This window comes from Macrobrachium rosenbergii, chromosome 47 (assembly GCF_040412425.1).
Source record: "Macrobrachium rosenbergii isolate ZJJX-2024 chromosome 47, ASM4041242v1, whole genome shotgun sequence".
Classification (NCBI taxonomy): domain Eukaryota; kingdom Metazoa; phylum Arthropoda; class Malacostraca; order Decapoda; family Palaemonidae; genus Macrobrachium; species Macrobrachium rosenbergii.
Window position 1 is genome coordinate 13,945,152 of NC_089787.1, and position 20,993 is coordinate 13,966,144.

At 40.7% G+C, this 20,993-nt stretch overlaps 1 long non-coding RNA gene across 2 annotated transcripts in view; it reads right to left on the reverse strand.

Moving 5' to 3' along the window:
* The window catches only part of LOC136830551 (uncharacterized), a 473,631-nt gene that overhangs the window by 280,278 nt on the left and 172,360 nt on the right, over positions 1–20,993 (reverse strand). The gene's annotated exons all lie outside the window — the stretch shown is intronic.

Here is a 20,993-nt window from a genome sequence, read left to right on the forward strand (position 1 = left end):
TAATCTCTTGAGGTTTTATCTGCATTACTCTTTAGTGGGTTTATAATTCACTGATGCCTGTTTAGTCCTTGTAAGTCTGGTTGGAAAGTTAAATGCCATTTTGTTAGGCACTGTCACATATTAAAGATAACAACAACAAAACCTACATTAGAGCTGTCAGGGCAAAGAGGAAATAAAATGAAGGACAGATACACTGGTGTTCTGTAACTAAAGCCTACTTAATAAATCAAATTATATATGAATTAAAAATGAAATCATGGACAGAAAAATCTGTGCTTGAAAGCTAGAGAAAAGCAGGCCACTAACAAGAAACACTAGACTGGACGTGCTTGAGAAATGATAAGCAGCACTGTACAACACAAACAAAATGATTATGAGAAGAAACGAGGATAGGTTTTAGAAACACTTTACAGAAGAAAGAGAAGAGACAGTCATTGCTTGTGTTTATGGCAAAACTAATTCAGGAGTACAATACTCACCATAAGATATCGTCTCGTCTTTAGAAGATTGCAGGCTGCTTGAGAAATGTCTGGTAGTGCATCTTAGGGGATATATAAACTTGGCTGCCCTTGGGAGTGAGCTACAGACCTGCAAATGGGAATGAACACACGAATGTTTTTAAATATATGATCTGGCATACCCCAAAAAACAGAAATATTAAAGTAATAAAAAAATCATGACACAAGCTAAGAAATTTTACTGAGCGTCCGCTAGCTTAAGGTGATTATGAAAACAAATAAAAATGAAGTTTTTTAATAAAACTAATATTGTAATACTTACCTGAACACCTGAATTAGCCCTGGTCACCTACCAAAATGAACTACATCCCCATAGCTTTTACCCACTAAATGGGTAATTAACTGTCAGCGTGTACCCAGTGCCTACAGGAAAATCTTGTCAAATGAGTTACCTGAAGTACCGTTGGCACACTTTGCAAAAAGATCCCCATGTTTGCATTATCAACTATTCAATTTCAAGTGGGAGAAGGGTGGGAATCATTCAGGTGTTCAGGAGTATTACAATATTGTTTTATTATGAAAACTTCATATTGCAATACACTCCCTGAACACCTGAATTAGCCTGATTAACAAAATTTAGTGGAGGTGGGATCAATCTAATTCAGCCCGACCCGCCAACAGGTTGCAGGTAACTCATTATTCGCCTACTCTGTATAAATGAATGTATCCTCACCTGTTTATCCCACTCGGCAGGTGAGATTGTATAGAGAGAGTACCCCGACGTCAGTCTCATGTCTAGGTACTGTCTGAGTCGAGCTACCTCTCATGTGGTAATCAAACCTCCTCATGGATAGAGAGTAGCAAAATAAAAACCAACCTAATGTGGACAATCACAGCCTCCCATGATTAGTGGAGAAATGAACCTCCCATGTGGCTAATCAAAGCACTCTTATTGTTGGAGGGTCGATATCAGAGCTACCACTCATGTGGTATTCAAACCTCCTCATGGATAGATAGTAGCAAAAAATAAAAACCAACCTACCATGTGGCCAATCACAGCCTCCGTGATTAGTGGAGAACAATGAACCTCCCATGTGGCTAATCAAAGCACTCTCATGTATGGAGCCCTTTGCTGTGAACCTCCCATATGGCTAATCAAAGCACTCTCATGTTTGGAGAAGTTTCTTACTTTTACCCATGTGGCTATTGTAAAAGCCAAGTTCTCATGTATGGAGGAAAGTTGAGTTTTCAGGATCTTCGAGTTCTTCGCTGTCCGTTAAACGCCGATGTCAGCCTTATGAAGAGGCTGAAGAAACCAAACCTGTCCACTTGGATCTGCTCTATCTAACAAGTACTAAGTCAAATTTAATATTCTCACTATGAACCTGACTAACAGAGAATCTAAAATTCCAAATTTCCTCAGACTACATTCATTACCTAGAAGTTCCCCCCCACCCTTTAACATTCCAAATCATAAGATTGAGTTGGTTTTAACATGGCAAAACAGGGACCAGCGAGAAAGTCTTCTTCGAAGAAAACTGAACGTCTTGGGGGTAGAAAGTCGTGAAAACCGACACCGACTTCCAAGTGGCCGCCTCTAAGAACGCACTAAGAGAACCCCCTTAGCTAAATCACCCATGATAGAAGGGTTAGCGGCTAACACGGACTAAGAGAATAACTTTCTTGTAAAAAGGAGAACGATGCATCTCCCAAGTGACTATTCTAGAGCCTACCCATTAAGGAGGAATGAGGCAGTGTGCGAGCCGATTTGACCCTCCGCCCTGCAGCGGCAAAGGCCGAATTTGGGCTAAGTATCCCAACACTGCAAACAACCAAGGCTGGCCTACGAGAGCACCTCTTTGGACTCTATTTCAGGGAAACTATCAAAGACTAGGATACTTAAGATGTACTAAACTCAAGTTCATGTGATTATACTATCACTGTTTTAAGATTCTAAAGCCTGAAGGATTTTCTCTATCTGGTTAACCTAATAATCACTAAAGACTACATGAATACTACCTTAGCTAAATTACTGATGACATGATAAACCTTGATAATAGATTTTCACTGTTAAACGTGGACTAAGTGAATAACCTTCCAAGTCTTCACACTAAGAGAATACCACCTCAGCCAAGGCATGTCACCTAGATTGGAGAATTCGCCACTATTGCATTACAGAATTGAACATCTCTTAAGTTTGGAAGAAAACAAAGACAGGATTTGCCAAGAAACTACCCTACAGAATAGAAGACTCTGAACCATTCCTTAGAAAGGAAGATGAAGTGGACATACTCGAATACTGTGCGGTAATGAAAAAAAACTTAAATACTAAATATAATGTCATCGTCAAATTAAATTGCGTTCAAAGAGGCATAAACCTCGCAACACACGAGAATTGTGAAGTGTGCCGCAACTGTGTTTTGTGTAGTGAGCACCATGAACCAGGAACCAGGAACCCTTTCTCCAGTAACTAATCGCATCCTTGATGAGCGGACCGGGAAGGATTGGCGAGACAAGAAGAGTATACAGAATCTTTTAGACAAGTTTATCAACCTTTGATAAATATTCGCATTGGACATAAAGACATCCCCGCTGATGCCGGAACCGAACACTTGCAGATAAAGAACCTTAAACAAACTAAGCAGAGTTTTAGCCTCGGCCACGACTTCTGGAACAAGAGAAATACTTATCATTTCCCGCCTAGGAAACCAGCCTAGGAAACTTTCTGAAGCTCGCCCAATTTATTTATTTTTTTTTATCTGCAGCTAAAGCCGAAAGAGAGAAATGAAACACCTAATCAATTATCTTAACATTAGAAGTTCCGACAAATCTCACGAGGGAGCCCAAGGGAATGTAACAGGTCAAAGAAGATACTACTAGAAATTTTCGGGAAGATAGAAAAATGTACTGCAAAGTGCTGAGCGGTAGCCAGCAATAGCCAAAAATGTTAGAATCCTGACTTTCTGAAGGAATAAGAGAAAACCAGCTATTTCGGTTATGGCAGGCCTAAAGATGGAATGACCTTCCTTACGACACAGACTTCCCCATGTCAAGTTGACCTTGTAAAGCTTACAGGTTAACTTCTCAAGCTGAAAGAAACACTGTCTAGACATAGCTTTAGAGTGTCTGGATTGTCTAGTTGTTCGCTCGGCAGTCGCCTGCAACTAGGTTCATCACACAAGAGTTTGGATGATAATGGTGAAAATGCGGTTGTCTAAGAGATCTTCTGCATGAGGAGGAACATCGGAACTTCCGTAAGGAGCATTAGGGATTCCGGAACCAGGGCATTAGAGCCAGCAAGGAGCTAGAGTCATTTTAATGATGACACTACCGCAATTCCTGATTACCTGATGAATGAGACTGAATGGCGGAAAGTATACACCTCTAAGTTCTAATGATCTTGTTCCCCCCGAGTTCTCAGATACGACATGGCATTTACGATGTCGCAAAGCACACACACTACTGTGTTGTGCACTAGGACGGAGAAACACCTGAGAGCTTCCTTGACAGCCCTGAGGTTCCCGAAGGTTATAACTCCTCTTGTTCCCGATCCCTCCAGAGGCCCGAAGGGGAGGACATTCTCCCTAAGAGGCTTCTTCAAGTGGGTACTGGGTGTTCCCTGTTAGACAGGAACCCTCTACTTCCACATTTTGTACCTTCAACCATGCATAATTGCCGACACTGGAGACAAGAGTTAGAAGCAACAAGTTCGTTATACTGGCCACATCCCTTGAACCCGGAGCAGCCAAACTAATCATGGCTTGCTGTGATGCTACTGCTGACGACGGCTACACAAAATAGACCATGGAGGAGATAGCCTCCTCCCTAAAAGACTGTTGCAGAGCGCAAAAGGCGCCCTCAACAGAACCCTCTCCGAATGTCCGGATAGTGAGGCGGAAGCTTCAAAAGAAGCCCCTCCTCCTCTGCCAAGAACGTTGTACAGTCAGGCGACATGTTAACCTGGTATGCCAGCCTTGCTGACACCGAAGTGATGAGGTTGTCAGGCAGTACCGGACCGGGGGGAGTATACCATCTTGTTTGAGCAACTACCGGTTCTGTCACATATAGCGACTCGAACATCGTTGCTTCGGTAGTGTAGGCTCCTCCGGAACTTGGATTGAGGATAAGTGAGGATGAAGTCTGCCATCCGCTTATACTCATTCTCATTGGCTGAAGGAGAATTAATATCCGGTACCGGATCCTCTCCTTCAAATGAACAATCCTTGTCGGACTGGTTTGTCCGAGCCGGAGGATTGTCGGACTGGTCTGACCGAGCCGGAGGATTGTCGGACTGGTCCGACCAAGCCGGAACAGGAAAGAGGCAGGCCGATCCCTAGCAAACGCCGAACTCAAAAACCCGGAACTTGCTACACCTGGCTGCGTGAGACGGACACCTAACGTATCAATCACGAACATACTGGGGGTACCAAAGTAGGTTGCTCAAACCTCACACCACCCAACGGGGATGACGCAACACCTGAGCAGACCACGCCCACTCCTGAGAGCGAAGTGGCCGCAACACCCGAACCACTCAAATCCGGATGTATCAAAACCGCATGAGAATGGGAATCCGGAACTGAAGACCCGGAATCAACCCCGAACCAACATGGATGCCTAGACGGAGGGACAGAGAAAACCTGGCAGAAAGTTGAGAAAGAAGAAGCCGAAGGAGGGAAGAAGGAAGAGGCCACACTCGGAGTAACCACCGGAGCGCCCAACGCCGACGTTGGACAGATGGAGAAGGTCCCAACCGGACCGAACTCAAAGGAGTACTGAAGGGGAAGTTACGAGGTACCAAACCGAAGGTAACAGGAGAAGGTAATTACCAACTATCCTGGAGAATGGAAAGGCTGCGGAAACTATCGGTGCTGATACAATGAATGCTGGCGCAGGCGGATCGTTGACTGCCGTAGCATCCGCAGGAATCGTGGAGGATACATTACAGTTAGGAAACTATCGGTGCTCATACACTGAACGCTGGGCAGGCAAATCACCGACTGCTTCTTCAGACAGCGGTCATAAATGGCGCCGAAGTTCCTTGTGGTGCGTAGATGTTCTTCATTGAATAAAGGAACCCCTTCATCAGTGCCCTAGCATCCGCAAGAATCGCAGAGGATACATTACAGTTAGGAACCCATAAATAATGAAATACGGAGTTGCTGACGCCCCCGCAAACACCTGAGAAGCAACTAGACCGGATGCCTGAGAAACTACCGGATTTGCAAAAGGTGATAAAGATGACCGATCCGTAAAAGTACCCCTTCCCTTAACCCCGAAGAGAGAGAGGGGGCTGCTGAAGCTCTAATATACAGGGTTGAAGCAAGAAAGCCTTGCTCTGCTGAGTTAAAAGCCAAGAAAACAGGTTGCGCAACAAAGACCCCGAGAGCCCTCCAAAGAGAGGACCGAAAAGAAGATTGAGAAGGGCAATGGAAGAAGGCTTAGAAGTAAAAGGGGAAAAACGGGAAAATTCCGTAGCGGCCGAAGAGATCATAGATTTCAAAGAAAATAGACTGGTTCTGTTCCCCCCCCTGATAATCTTGATAGACATTATCAAATCATAAAATTCTTTAAGACATGATCATGAATATTGGAAAAAACTCGATCGCCAGAATTACCACCATCGCAAGACGAAAGAAATTTTAAAACCCCCAAAGGAAAAGGAACCTTCGAAGAAAGAGTATTCAAGGAAAACAAAAATTCAGAACCAGATACATCAGAAACCAAATCTGAACGACCCTCCACAGATCTGGAAACCTTTGTTGCACAGAGCACGAAGCAGGAAATAAAACCAACGATTGATCTAAATGAGAGACCTAAACATTAGCGACCCCAACCAAACCTGAACCCAAAGAAGACCAAGTTCAACTACTTTTCCTGAATACTTCCTAAATTAGAATTCCTACCCTGAGTGACTCCTAATTCTAAATCCACCTTAGAACTTATGCTTTTACAGGGAAGGGGGAAATCTGCTGCCAACACTGCCTGCTCCGCACCGGGGGTGCCGGCAGATCCTTCCTTCGAGGTTTGCGGTTCTCCATGACCCCCAGCACCCGTTAAGGCTGGTTCTGGAACAGGCATGGGGGCTGAAAAAGAATGATTAGTATCTACAGCACTATTACTACTATCCTTATCTCTAGTTTCCGTTAATTTAGTCATAAAGCTAGAAAAATAGACTAGACATACTCAGCTAGTAACTTGTCCTCAAACTTTTTGAATAATTCTTCCATCTGATCTACCGACCAAGACTCGCCGCCTATCTGACTGATACTACACCATATCTTCCCACATAAAATGTAAACAGAACGTCGATAGTGTTTGAGGGTACTCATCCTATGCTTGCAGGACGTGTAGGGCCGATGAGCGTCAGCATCTCCAGTAGAAGAAGGCTCTGTAGTCGAAGATGTAACCAAAGTGGAAGCATTGGCACTAGCAGACGGCGACGTCTTCTTGTTTGACTTATCCAAACGAGTCCAAAGTACCTATCCCAAAGTCAAATTCGGGAGAGAAGTTCCAAATCCTATCAATAAAGTATCCATCCAGGAGAAAATGCGTTGAAAACAATCCAAATTGTGATCTGATGTCTAAATTCTTAAATGGGGGTTGGGCTAAATGACCAAAAGTTTGCCTGATGTGGGACACACCCACACAGCATGGCGAACAAAAAGCAATTGGGGATCTCGGCCTCACTCGGCCGGGACTTGCATCAGTGTTGCCAACAGTACTTCAGGTAACTCATTTGACAAGATTTTCTTGTAAGCGTTGGTAACGCTGACAGTTAATTACCCACTTAGTGGGTAAAAGCTATGGGGATGTAGTTCGGGCTGGTAGGTGACCAGGGCTAATTCAGGTGTTCAGGGAGTGTATTGCAATATAAAATAGTTATATGAAACAAATTATCACAAGAGGTTTCTATAGACACAAAAATGGATGTAGCTCTACTTATAGCATGGCCTAGTGAACTGCACACTCCTCACTTTCAGAATGATACCAGCGCCTCAGAATCATCACCTCCCACCATGGATTACTCAAAAGTGACGGCTTCCTTTTTCAAAAAGATACCCTGTTTGCCATCTTCTTTGAGCTTCATTTCAAATGGGAGCTTCCACTATTTCTCTCAGAGCCTGTCCTAAATCTGCATAGTATCTGCAGCTTTATCTTGTTGAGGTGTCACATTATCAGTGCTGTTGTAGATTCAGATGCTTGTCATTTCCAGCTGCTTCAGTTGCACTGAGACCTTTCTTCCCAGATGTTTCTTCACATACAGATTTGTTTATTTATTTTGAATTGTATTTCAACTGTATTTTAAAAATGTATTCCTCTTTCCTGGTCACTGTTTTTCTCTCCTTTATTTTGCAGTTCTAGTCTGTTGTAACATTCTCAGCTAGAACAATAATGGCCTTTTTATCTTGTTTCAAACAAATGTATCTGCATTGGTGTCTTATCTTAGAAACATCTTATTCGTTATATTTTCTCTATACAGTATTAGCGCAAGTTGAAACCATAAGACGTCTTAGCAGTATCTACTAATACATATAGAGCAATACTGTATTAATTCCCTACATGACTGACCAGAAACAGACTGAATGGAAAGTACTTTGTGTGGCGAGATGAAGACCACACTAAAAGCCCTTTGCTGTGAACCTTTGACTTAAACTACAATGCTTTCAGTTTTTTAAGTTTCTTACTTTACTCTTTTGTCTTGTCCCATCAAGTTCTCAAATTTTTTAAACTTTACTTTTCACCCATGCTTGTCTCCTTTTCAAGGGAAAAAACTTATGAGTTAGTTATGTGACCTAACTGTCTTGGCAAACTACCCAAATGATAAGAACACCAACAGAGACAGATCAGTACAGTACACAGGGATCATGGCAAGATTAGTGAACCCAACATCTCCATGTCAAGAACAGCAAACCCCAATGATCCCCATGTAAAGAATGGTCAACCCTTTCCAGTCCGAACTCCAATTCCACATGAGGGCTAGTACTTAACATAGCAAAACAGTGATTCATCTACACTGTTTTGCAGTGTTCAGTGCTAGCCCCCGGGGGTCAAATGAATTTTGCCTTGTTTAGTACTAGTCCCTGGGGGATCAAATGTCTGGTACCAAAGTGTTCATGTCTAGACCAGCGAACCCGATTATTCCCATGTAAAGAATAATGAACCCAATAATCTTCTTGTAAAGAATAGCAAACCCTGCTGTGAGTGGGTTCGTTAATCCTGACATGACCCGTACTCAGTATAAACCGGATTTAGTACACTCAGAACACATACGTGATCTGGGCTAAGAACTTAACACTGCTAAGCATTCAACCAAGCCAGGCAGCTCATGTTTTGATTACTTCACAAGGCGTAATACAGAAGGAGTAGCATGTACCATGATACCGTTAAATTCACTCCATTATTCCTCATGTTTTAAATGATGATTTGATCTCAATGTAATGGGAATAGAAAATAGCTGGAGATCATGTTATTCACAACTTGCTGTTTTACTGCTGACATGCTGATAAATATTGTATTTGTTTGTTCAAGTTCAAATACCTCTAATTACTCAAACCTATTCAGTCCTCCTAAAGTTTTACATAGCTAGCTCAGAAGGCATGTCAATTAGGTACTTGTTGTATTTCTATTGCATCATAGCAAATTCTTTTTTTCATTTGCTCCCATCATAAATAGAGATTTGCCGAGAAATAAGTCAAAGGCCAGCATCAGGATTGGTAAATACACAGGTCTTCTTTCAACAAGAGTCTAACAACTCACAGTTCTTTCCTTCACTCATTTTGGAATGTGGCTCATCTCTCTAATCAGTCTTTGTCGTTCTAAAGGAGTGTTTGGAGCTGTTCCATCAAACATAACAATTTCTAATCAATTTTAGGCTCATGGGCACCATAACCACTAGACATTCCCTATTCCAGGAACACGAAAATTTGAGATGAGCTACCTAGGGTAGGTGACCAAACGGTCAAACCTCCATTCGAGTATCTTTTTAGACAAGTAACCACCAAATAAATAATTCATTGTAAATAAGATCCAATCCCCAGTTTCTTGTAGATGCTCACTTTTTGCAAGATTGGCCACACCTATCAGTCATTTTCAAACTACATAAAGCTCCAGTAACAACATAGCAAAAGATGGTTCAGTTAATACCTTCAGCAACATGCATCTCTGAAGAAACCAACAACAGCATAATGTTCCTCATACTTGGTCTTATTCCTAGAGGTCTGAAACAAAACAGAAAATAAAATACTGACGTGCAGAGCTCCAACAATTGTTCCATGAATAACAGTGCTCCTAATATTGGAGTGAGACTTGTAGCTGAAATAAACTTGTGGTCATGTTAAAAAAACATAGTCAGGGGCAACTAACTCTTGACTTTCTTGATAACCAAAAGCTTGTACCCATTATAAGAGCACAGTACAGTAATGAGTTTCTTCTCTAGAAAGCAGGTATCACTCATAGTATTTGGTAGCAAACCTTTTCTTTTACCCAATTCTCAGCCATAACTAATTAATCCAAGAAAATCCAATAAACTTGAACATAAAATTTTGAACACAAAATAAAGTTATCTAAATGAGACTGGAAATATTCCACTGAAAAAACATGTGTAAATTTTAAGTTCCTAATACTACATCTGAATTCTGAACTTTCTCAGGAATTAGAAAATGCTACTCTCAGTAAGAACAAAACAATGAATTTCTTAAATAGAAGACAATATTAATCACAAATATACACATTAGCATTCATACCTCAGGCAATAGAACATAATAAGCAAAGTAGTTTTAGAATCAGAAAATAATTTTGATAAATAGCATACTGAGAAATTACAAAAAAACTGCTCACATTACAAAATTGCACTACAGAACTCCCAGTATACTGTTTAAGATGGTTCAACACACAACAAAAGGAACTAAAAAATACACTTACTTTGTGTAGGGGTTTTCCTTGGAATGAGACCAGGACCCAATGGACCTCTTTGTTGCCTACACTCTTGATTATTGCAGTCTTTGTAATTGTTGAACAGACTGACCTGAAATATAAATAAAGATTTATGAAGGCACAATGCAGTTACATATATTTCCAGAGACACATTATACCAAGAATATAAGGTACTTTATCATAAACAAGTAAAAACTATTTTCTCAAAGCAGTCTCCCTGATGTAGGTCTGATGGAAATCTATAGCAAATAGAACTAACAACCTGCTTAAGTTATTTTCTGATTCCATAGTTGCAAACCGTTGCTATCTAAAAATCGTTAGTGAAGGTCACATGTAAACCTTAACTTTCTACGTTGTTACCTTATCTTCTACAGAGGACCTAAATGAAACTTGTTTGCTGTAATACCATTTTTTTATAAATCAATAAGCAAAACTCAGGGGAGTACTGGACAGAAGTTGTCCAACCTTCATATGAAAACATGAACTTTCATAAATGAAGCAATATCATCTGACCAGCCCAGTGTATCCACATTATCCACAGAGATCAGGTTCTGCTATTTTATTTCTTGTCCCTCAAAGAGTGTTTGGTCATAAACTCATAATTTAGTTAGAATGAGTATCATTTCCCTCCTTTCAACTTGCCCTCTTATTTAGCACTGTGATGTGGGATGAAAAATGCCTCCTGCATTTAACAGTCAGGGTCTTTCAAAAGTGTGACAACTTAGGGACTTTAATGTGACCTAAATGCAGGTAGTCTTGCCTAACTTTGTGTCATCTTTTGGAATGCTAACTCTTCTCACTAGAACCTTTTAGGCCAAGAACTCCCATCATCAACTAAGTAAATTTCCATGCCAGTTGTTTTGCCAAGTTTACCGGAATTAACAGGCAGTTTGGGTTTTACTATGCACAGCATTTTGTACGCCTGGAGACCATCAACTGGGACTAAACTAGTCAGCCTAAACTGGGTCACCTGATTATCTCCTTGGCTCTTATTGTGGCTAGGACAGGCATCTCTGTAAGTTCATTATCTACTGGATGTGCTTAATTACCTGCTTGTCATTTGCTTGTAGCTCTTGCCTTGTTCTTTTATGTTCCCACAGAAACATGTTGTTGCCATTTTTTTACGATCTCAGATTTTGTAGGATGGGTTTTAAGATTTTTGTAACCCAATCAAATCACAGTGAAATATTCCACTGTGCATTTAGCATAAAAAAAATTGCAGGCCATTACTTCTAAACACTACACCTGTAGCCAACTCTGGGCTAAAAGTTCATTATCCCTCTCAAGCAACCTAATGAAATGGATTTGGGTTTACTGGTGAATTATTTGTTGCCAGGATATGATAATCAAACTTTTTAGACTTCCTGGCTGCAAGTACAGTAAACTATTCTCTAAACTTGGGACACCAAATAAATAAACTTGTATCAAATAACCTTAATACCGATATACTCATGACTGAACAACAATTTAATTATGGCAATGATTATCTTTGTAGGAACACAACACCTCTCTTACTCTTTGCTCTAAAAATAGAATGATATGAGAATGAGAATTACCAAATCACTGTCTATTTACTCTGACATTATAGATCAGGACTGTACAATGTATGCTGACTTTGAATTATTCAGAGTCGACATTACCATACCCTCAGTACAGTAATGAAGATAAGAAAGACATGACTGCTAGTAAAACGTTGAAATATTGTATGAAAGTGAACAGGATTAATTAGTTATATTTTGTGTTTTCCTAAGAGAAAGAAATTTGACATTTTAATACAAATAAACTAAATATATATGTGGTCTATAGAATAGCTCACATTGCTGGACTGGCACACCCTCTTGTCAACGGCATCTGAGTCATACTAAATTCATCCTAAATTTTGTTCCAAGACAACCCATTATCAAACCAAAAATTTCCATGTCTACTAATTTGTCAGTTTACTAGGACCCCAGGCAGCCTGAGATTTTGCTATCAGTGTTGTATTCTGGAGTCCACCAACTGGAACTAAACTAGTCAGGAATTCATCAGCTTGAAATGGGTCTGCTGCTTATTATTTCTTTGACTCCTATTATGACTAGAACTGGTATCCATGTTGCATTCATCATCTGCATTAACCTGCTTATAATTCTTGCCTCTTTTTGTGTGTGTTCCAGATGTTGTCAGATAGCTTCAAAGACTTTTGTGATCCAATCCCCTCCAAAATTAAATGTTCTAGCAAAACATCTAGAGTGCAAAGACAAAATTTCTGGGCATGACACCTAAACACTATACTATATCTGCAGCCAACTGGTCTATAAGTTTTATTTTCATGCCCTGGCAACCAACTAACCTTCAAAATTCAGGTGCACTATTGACCAGTAATGAAACTATCGGTCCCCATAGTTATAATTATAGTTAGCTACTGTCTACATTTGGGAGACCCACTCACCAAAATAAACTTTTCTGAAATAACCTCGAAACAAACAAAACAATTGTCTACATAGGCATAACCAAACACATTTAAATATGGCAGTGATTATCTTGATAGGAACACAATACCTTCCCCATTGTTTAGTCTCCAATTCAAAATGTATGAGACTGATGACTACCAAATCACATATCCTGACACTATAACAATGCATAAATTTGAACATATGCTGACTTTATTCAGTCTATAGTGAAGATAAGAGAACTGAAAAATATTCAGTTAACATTCATGACCCAGTCAGAACAACAAACTTTAGTATGCTGTTTGTGATGTGGTATGTAATGGTGTTCCATTTTGGGATGGGATGTATACTTAAGAGATTGGGTTTCACTTCTTTGGTCAAATGAAATGACCTAAATATGGTTAACACAGTCAACTTCAACACTACGGAACTAACAAAATATGAGATGTATATTGCATGGATGCAACATAAGTAGATAGTATGGGGATAGAAGCATGAAGTTTTCATAATAAAACTATTATTGTAATACTTACCTGAACACCTGAATCTGACTAGCTAGAACAACTCTCAATTACCAATCCCACTAGTGGGAATTTTAAGCCAGCATTACCAACGCTGCAGGTAAAATCTTGTCACTTGATCTACCATAACAAATGTTTGGCAACGCTGACACAGGTGTGTGCCGACACGCCCACTTTCGTCAATTGCTTTATTCAAGGTCAAAACTGATGTGGGGAAAGGAGGGTGGGAATCATTCAGGTGTTAAGGTAAGTATTACAATATTAGTTTTATTATGAAAACTTCATATTGCAATACACTCTCTGAAAACCTGAATTTGCACGATTAACAACATTTAGAGGAGGAGGAGGGATCAATTCTATTGCACGCCCCTTTGAAAACCGCAGAGATGGTAGCTCACCGATCTGCTCTGCATAAGATATCCGTTTAGTCTTACACTCACCATATCAATCAATGCTCTCAGTGAAGAGACATGTTGGAGAGTACTTTGATCAACAGTCAGGTCAGTACTTTCTTGGTCCATCAACCTCCCATGTGGCTCTTCAGAACCTGTCATGTATGGAGGAGAATGAGGCATAGTGCAGGGCCGCTGTCCCTCCGGGAGAACCATCTAAGTTTGCGGCACACCCCCTTATAACAACCGCGGAGATGGCAGCTCACCGATCTGCTCTGCATAGGATATCTATTTAGTTATACACTCACCATATCAATCGATGCTTTTGGTGAAGAGACATGCTGGAGAGTACTTTGATCGCCAGTCGGGTCCTACTATCTTGGTCTGTCGATACCCATGTGGTTCTTCAGAACCTCTCATGTACAGAGGAGTACGATGAACTTCCCATGTGGCTATTCAGAGCCTCTCATGTATGGAGGGAAATGAAGCAGTGTGCCGAGCCGCTGACTCTTCGCCATCTAGGTTGCAGATAGGGCCTGGCGACTGACAAGCGGAGAAGTATCTCAGCGCCAATGAAAGAGCAAAACAAAACAAAAGATAAAATAGAGCAAATGACTCTCAATGGGAAACTATCAAAGACTAAGATACTTAAAACGTACTAAACCTAAGTTCATGTGATTATACTATCACTGTTGCCTACGATTCTAAAGACTAAAAGGAATTTCTCTATCTGGTTAACCTAAGAACCTCCGCACTAAGTGAATACCACCTCAGCTAAATGAACGCACCCTAGATAATAGACTTCGCTGCTACACATGGACTAAGAGAATAAACCTCCGAACCTCCACACTAAGTGAATACCACCTCAGCTAAATGAACGCATCCTAGATTGAATACTTCACAGCTACACGTGGACCAAGAAAGTAACCCTCCAATGAGGCAAATTGAACGTCTCTAAGTAAAGGAAGTAAACACTGAGACAGATCTCCAAATAGCTGCCTCCAGAATAGAAGACATTGAATAATTCCTTAGAAAGGAAGATGAAGTGGACATACTACGAATCCGAATACTGTGCGCTCGGGGAAATACAGAGCTGAAGACAACCAAGAAGAACCCTGAGAAGCCTGGGAAATCACCTCCCTCAGAAAGTAACTAATCGCATTCTTTGACAGGGGACGGGAAGGATTCCGTGGAGAGACAAGAAGTGTATGCGGAAGCGGACGGAGTTTCTCAACCTTTGATAAATAGACTTTAATGTTTGCACCGGACATAAAGACATCTCCGTTGGATCGCCGGTAATGAACACTTGCAGATAAAGAACCTTAAACGAATGAGGCAGAGGGTTAACCTCCGACTCTGTCTTCACCACAAATTCCGGAAGAAAGACAAATACGTATCATTTTTCGCATAGGAACCCAACCTAGAAACTGCCTGAAGCTTGCCCAACCCTCTAGGTGTAGCTAAAGCCATAAGAAAATGCAACTTCTTAGTCAGTTGTCTTAACGTTATAGCTTCAATGGGTTCACGGGCAGGTGAATGCAAGAAAAATTCAGTATATTTCTAAAGTCCACCATTGCCCGAGTCAACAAGACAACGTTCAATCTTAAAAGAACATAATAAATCATCGATTATATTACTACTAGAGATTTCAGGAATTGGAAATTAAAGTATGTCATCGCTGAATAGGAAAGACTTTGACTCTCCGAAGGAATAAAATTTCAGATTTTGGTTATCAGGATCCAGATCCCAATGAAAAAGCAAATGAAATGTCCAGCTGAACCTGGTAAGGCTAGGTTGACTTTCTCAAGCTGAAAGAAATCTTAATAGAGAGGATGCTAGAAAGGTCATCCCAATCAGGACAAATGACCAGCCATGATTTGATGATACCTTTGATGATGAGACAAGCTCACCGTATGACATGAAACAGACAAAGTTCAACACATGGAGACAAAATCATTCAAACGAAGAATTATACCATTTACCAGATAAAGAGTCTCACTGGAGCAATGCAATTAGAATGTATCAGATCACTGAATTGACCTGGGGGAAGACTCCGGAAGACAATGGAAACTTGCTGAATTACAGTTGCTCATCTGTGGTGGACCAAATTGGCATCATCTATCTTTGGTTACCAGACATCCTTCAAGATTCCTCCATTACTGCCAATAGCTGATGGTGGATCCAAAGGGAAAAAGCAGAACTGCTTCAGAAGTTTTTAGCATAAACCTATCAGCATGAGGATGTCCAAGAGCCTCAGTCTTGTCATCCCAAGAACACATCCTTACAAAGCACCGTTTCACTAAGGGATGTCCAGAAAATTCTGGATAATCCAGATAGTTAGACAGGATTGCCTGATGGTTTCTTCCTTTGAATGGAAACCTGACACCTTACCAAGGGTTACAGTGAAATCATCTAAAGGAGAGAGACCAGACTCTCCATGGCCATTCCTCCAAGCCTCTACCTGCTGAAGGCATCCTCTCAGTCCCCAGAGAACAGAAGTGTGCATCTGCAGACTGCAGCAAACAACGTCCACCAATTTCCAAAGCCTGTTGTGCTCTTCAAACCAGACACTAGAAAAGGGACATATTTTTAGCCACTATAAAAAAAAAAAAAAAAACTAGAATTTAAAAGGATGTCCGATTTTTGCTTGATATTCAATGTAACATATCGGAAGCAGCGTCCATAATCGTTACTGCTGGCAAGAGGACATTTTAGATTTGACATGCCATTTGCACCTCCAATAAGAAACCTGATAATGTCCAAACGGTTTGAGTGTAGAGTAACCAAATAGATTTTAGTGCTGCCTTCAGTCAGTGCAAGTGGACAAATTAACCAGAATGTTGCAGTGGGTGGATGTGTTTTGGGCTTTACATAGATTGAACCTTGCTGTTGAAGGGATCTTTAGTGAACCAAACAGGATTTTTGTCTAGATTATTACTAAGGGGAACATGACAGTGTTCCAAAGTCCATTGTTATTTTTATTGTATACAAATGAAATGATTGTTGGAGGGATGGAAATGATGAAGACAAGAATGAAAGTAGCTGATGATGCTACACTTGTGAGGTGCCACAGAAAATGCAGGTTTCCACAGGCAGAGAAATGAAGAGTTGCCCGACCACCCTAGTCTCATTCCAACATGGAGCAGGTTAGAGAATGCGAGAAAACCCGAACAGTGGGTAGGGGAAGATGACAGGCTGAACCCTGTAAAACCTGAAAACTCTGTTGATTATCAGATCTCATAGACTTTCTGCCCCATCCTCCCCTCCAAGTCAATGGGAAGGGATCTGCTCAATGAGTCTGAAGTTTTAAATTCTAGGTGAAACTGCATTCACATCTTACCTTTGAGAAACATCCTCTGGAGAAGACTGTCAGCAAAGGAAGGAAAAAGGGAGGCAGAGGAATAGCAGACACATAAAAAGAAGTTACCTGAGAGGATGAAAACCAAAGTTGAAGAAGGAGGGACAACGGAAGATGTGGAAGCCGCAGGAAAGACTGGAGCAGATGAAGAAGGGGCCGAAGACGAGACTGAAAAGGGGGCAACAGGCAATGTGGGAGCAGGAGATGAAGCGACAGATAACACAGAAGAAAACTTAGAATGAAAAGGACAGAAGGTACAACAAATCTGGCCCCCCTCAATAATCCTGAAACATATCCGACATTACTTCTGGACACTACTGTGTCACATACTCTCTAATGTTAGAGAAACCATTTGAAAATTAACCTCTCACCATAGGCCTGTACCCATCAAAAAACCCAGCAATGCGCTTTATTTTCAGCCACATCCAATTGCATGCTCCACAAACTACTTTTAGAAGCCCAAAGGACACACCAGAATCCACCTTACTAGATGGAGGAGTAGAAAACACAGAAGGAGGAAACTACAGTAGGAGATTCAGAAACAGTCAGAAGTGAGTTAGGAGCAAAAGCAGAAGGATTCTGCACCACTGTAACTGAAACATTGACTTGAGACTGAGCCAGACCGAAAAGAAGCGATGAAGTAGAAACTCTTGCCAGAGCACAAAAAACACTCGAACCCGAAACCGGAGCCCGTCCAGGAGAATGACTCTGCACCCTTAATACCTTCTCCTCACTATCTAACCCAAACCTGTCCTCCTTTATTACACCTAGATCTTGATCCTGACTAACATTATCAACATTTAATTTATCAATACTACAAGGGGGTTGGGGGGCGGGGGGAATCCTGCCCTGCCTGCTCCGTGCCGAGGGGACCGGCAGACCCTACCCACTCGGAGGCTTGCGGTTCTGCCATTACCCTCAGCATCCATTAGGGCTGGTTCTGGAATAAGCAGGGGAGCTGAAAAGGAAGAAGGATTAGATATCCTAACACTACTGCTATCCCTATCTGAGAAATGTTGAAGAAGACTAGCTATTAAATTTTCCATACTACTTGCAATCCTATCCTCTATCTGTCTGACTACGTCTGAACTCACTAAATCCATATTTTTTTTCAGTAGCAGAAGCCTCAGCAATTGAGGCAACGAAATTCTGACCACGTAAACCATCATATCCTTGACTAGCCAAAGACTTGCGATGAAACATAACCTCCATCTCTGTGCCTTCCAATCAGTAACATTTATCCAATGAGTTTGGACATCACATTTAACCTTCCTACATACCTGACAGAATGTTTGTTGTCTCAAGGTACTCATCCATCTCTGGCAGGAAGAAGCAGCGATGAGCTCCAGCATCTACAGTCATAATCCGAGGTCGACATCAAGCTCTGTGGTAGTAGAAGGTGAAAGAGTCCATGATGACCAATGAAGACCGGGAACCAGTAAGTCCAATTCTAAAAGACGTTCCACATTGAAGATATCCAGAAAAATCAGGAGAAGAAACCGGCAAATACAATCCAAGTTATCACCAGAGGTCCAAAATACAAAGAGAAGTCTGGCAATAGGATTAAAACCTCGCACTGCAGAAGGAAACAACCTCCCAGCAGCGCAAACAAAAAGCAATTGACGAAAATGGGGTGTGTCGGCACACACATTCAAACTCCAACCGACTTTGTTATGGTAGCTCTGACAAGATTTTACCTGCAGCATTGATTCTCTGTTAAAATCCCGTAGTGGATTCCTCAAACCTGAGTTGTCTCTTAGTGGGATGCAGGGAAAATTCAGGTGTTCAGGAGTGTATTGAAACAGACAGGTTCATGACCTGACCTAAGAAACTGCAAGCCATCTGCTTCCCTCCTTTTCCTATATCTGACATTTTAAGCATAAAGGCCCTACATTCCTCATAATTTTTAGATCACACTCTGTACCCCTGCAGCTGGTACAAACAGTATGCTGATCTACCTCAAATTTTTGGAATCCTGTTTACACAGTAATCATTCCTACATAACCTGATGTTATTTGTTTTGCTTCCAGTGGAAGACATCCTCAGAAGATTAAAATTACAGTGGGGTGACAGGATCAAACAGCCAAAATTCATAAAATGCCAACAATTGTACCCAATGGCAGCAAGGAGAATTCTGACTAGAGCTAAAACATTCAAACACACCTGGTGGAGAACAGGTGAACTAGACAGTCTTCCAGGTAAGACAAACGATCTTCTTCTTTTGATTGAATGCCAACTCGCCTGTCGGCGTGGAGATATAAGCTAACTTTAACAGTAGGTAAGATTCATCCCAAATAACAATTGTCTACATAAGCATAACCAAACAGATATATGACAGTGATTATCTTGATATGAGAACGATACCTTTCCCACTCTTTACTCTCCAACTCAAAATATATGAGACTGATGACTACCACATCACATATCCTGACACTATAACAACACAGAAATTAGAATGTATGTTGATAGTGAAGATAGGAGAACTAAAAAAAAAAAAAAACCCTCAGCTAATATTCATGACCTGGTCATAGCTTAACAAAGTTTAGTATACTGTTTGTGATGTGGTACATAATGGTATTCCATCTTGGGATAGGGACGTACACTCATGAGACTAGTTTTCATTTCTTTGGTGAAATAAAATTATCTAAACATGGTTAACACAATGAACTTTAAGGCTGCAGAATTAACAAAATATCTGATGTATATTGCATGGATGCAACATCAGTAGAGGGTATGGGGACAGAAGCACTTATTTTATTCCTGAGTCTTAGGTTCCTCACATCGACCAGTACCTTCTGCTGATCACACCTTTCTGGAGTGGCTAAACTGTGTTATGCTGTAATGAAGAATTCCTGGATGGATGGAGGTACAGCACAAGTCATTACATAAACATTAAGAAGGGAAATCATTATCATATATCTAGACAATAAAGAAAATAATTCAGTACCACACTTCCTGTAGGGATCTCAAAAACTGGCAACATAAGAAGGTTGTAAAACAGTCAGAAAAGCAGCAGAAATGAAAACAGCAGGACAACGACCCATAGGAAGGTCCAGCAACTCAGATTAAATATGACAAGGTAAACTAGATAGGAATTCAGAAAACTGCAGCAGACTCAAGTCAGTAAGTAATTTCATGCCTAACCCCAAAAAGATGGAACCTGATGCAAACACATAAACCAAGAGAATGATATCTTCTTGTGAAGGGGTTCCCTACACTGTTCCATTGTGACCTGCATTCATATATTTCCAGGCAATGACAAGATAATCATCATTAGCATCTCCTAATTGTGACGACATATACAAAATAGCTTTTACCTGTCAACTGACTGACTTAAGCTTTCATGTCACCAATAATTATTACACAAAATTACCCTAAAATAAGTAACTGATGTACCCATATTTGACAGCAAACCTTCAGCAAACTAAATTGTCCATCCGTTCCAATAACAACAATACCATAAATTAAAGAAATATTGAGTAGAGTACAAAAAAAAAAAGCAAATGATACAATAAGAGAAATGTCAAAATAGTTCCTATAAAAGAGCCTGGCAATTTAAGGCATTATAAACTCTCTTCTTGAAGCATCAGTCTCAGTGATGCTAGTAGAGTTCAGATATAATATCTGCACAATAGGGAAGAATAACTAATTGGTGCATGGGCATTCAAGGTAAAATGTGGTGGGCATTCAAGGTAAAATATATATATAAACAATATAAATGAATCAGAATATTAGTTTGTTTTATATATATTCTTGGTATTCATGCCATTCTCGAGGAAGTTTAGCGCCCCATTACCCTGTACAATGAAACCATGTCTAAGTTGGATGTAGGATGGGAAATAAACAGATACTGTGCATAACTCACACAATCCTACGCGAACATCAGTGATACCCTGTAAGTA